The following is a 2,055-nucleotide window of genomic DNA, read 5'->3' as shown; positions in this document are numbered from 1 at the left end:
GCTTTTTCCCATTTTCAAAGCAAACGAACGAAAATGGTCACGCGCCGAAAGATCGCTGCGCCAGGATTGGGCGTCGCGGGCTGCTGATTTTGTGGCCTTTGTGGAGCGGCAGGCCTTTGATGTCCCCGCGCGGGCGGCGAGTTATGAAAACGCTCCGGCGAGCCGACCGGCGACTTTGTTAGGCCGGCTGGCAGCGGCGACAATCAAATTAAAAATTTTAGTCCCTCCCGTGCGGGCTGTAAGCTGCACGTCTTTGTGCGCCGAGCTGCTGCCGGGACGGCAGTCAGCCGTCTTGCGAGTGCAGAGGGGCTTGTTAGAGGTTCGTTCCCCTGCGAGGTTTTATCAGCTGTACAGGTGCCTTCTGGCCGGTGAATTGACGTCAGTACTACGTCTGTCCGTCCAGCACTGTGCGTTACTGGGATAAGGTGTGTAGAAATTGAACATCACTAGCCATTTCCTGGACGTCAGCCTTTAGACAGTTGGTACGTAATGACAGTTGGTACGTGCTTGATGACCAGCTCTGTTCCTTCCACATTGGCAGCAATGACGGGTATCTCGGAAAACAGTAGCTATCAGGTTGTAATCCAGGGCAATTGGTGTAGATCGCAGAAGTCCAGCAAAAGGCCTGCAGGTCCCATTCAGTGTGTTGTCGAATTCTTTGGCGTGGACAGTCCTGACCAGACTGGGTACGTATATTCAGCCACGGAGTAGCAGGCTGATAATACCGTTGATCTTGAACTTCGTGACTGAAACCCTCGTGTGCTACACATATCTTCGTTCGGGTGTTTATTCTTCTTCCACTTCCAGCCTAGTGACATAACGCAGTAGAAAACTTGGGAACGAAGCGTAACCATCAGCACCGCTTCCTGTTGTTGTTGTTGTGGTCTTCAGTCCAGAGATGGTTTGATGCAGCTCTCCATGCTACTCTACCCTGTGTAGCTTCATCTCCCAGTACCTACTGCAACCTACATCCTTCCGAATCTGTTTAGTGTATTCATCTCTTGGTCTCCCTCTACGATTTTTACCCTCCACGCTGACCTCCAATACTACATTGGTGATCACTTGATGCCTCAGAATATGCCCTACCAATCGATCCCTTCTTCTAGTCAAGTTGTGCCACAAATTTCTCTTCTCTCCAATTCTATTCAATACCTCCTCATTAGTTATGTGATCTACCCATCTAATCTTCAGCATTCTTCTGTAGCAACACATTTCGAAAGCTTCTATTCTCTTCTTGTCCAAACTATTTATCGTCCACGTTTCACTTTCATACATGGCTACAATCCATACGAAAACTTTCAGAAACGACTTCCTGACACTTAAATCTATACTCGATGTTAACAAATTTCTCTTCTTCAGAAACGCTTTCCTTGCCATTGCCAGTTTACATTTTATATCCTCTCTACTTCGTCCATCATCAGTTATTTTGCTTCCCAAAATAATTAACTAATTGGTTTCACATGTGGAATGTTACTGCCGTGACACATCACTGCCTCGACATGCTAACAGCCCATGTTGTTCTTTGTGAATTGTTGTATGTGGAGAACTACGTTGACTAACTCGTAACGACTAGGTCCAGCAAACTTCTTGAAAATTCCCCAACTCAACAGGAGGTGGTTTTCTTACCTCGTGTCTTGTAAAGCTGTCTCGATGATATCCCTTTGGCTTTCTGCTGCGCCAGTCGCCGATTCTAGCATGCGTATAACCAGCTGTGAACGATAGAATGGCAAGTGGGGAAGTCTCACCGCCACTACAACGATAGTCTCAAAATAAAAAGATTCCACGATTGTCTTTAGAAACAGTATAACGACAGTACTGGTATCTTAAGTTTGTGTAGTCCAATGGTCATTATCGAGCCCATTGCAAATTCACAGTATCATCTCGAGACGACTTTAATTACCGCAACATACGAAATCGTACACACACGAAACTCATATAAACGTTTTCGAGGCATTTTTAATCACTAATTTACTTTTACGTGGAAATGTGCCTCCAAAGACTAGGCCAAGACTGAGTAGTAGGCTACGCCTGCCTGCACATGACGCGCTTCTGATT

The sequence above is a fragment of the Schistocerca serialis genome, chromosome 1 (assembly GCF_023864345.2).
Source record: "Schistocerca serialis cubense isolate TAMUIC-IGC-003099 chromosome 1, iqSchSeri2.2, whole genome shotgun sequence".
NCBI classification, from domain to species: Eukaryota; Metazoa; Arthropoda; class Insecta; order Orthoptera; family Acrididae; genus Schistocerca; species Schistocerca serialis.
Note: the sequence above shows the minus strand (reverse complement) of the source record.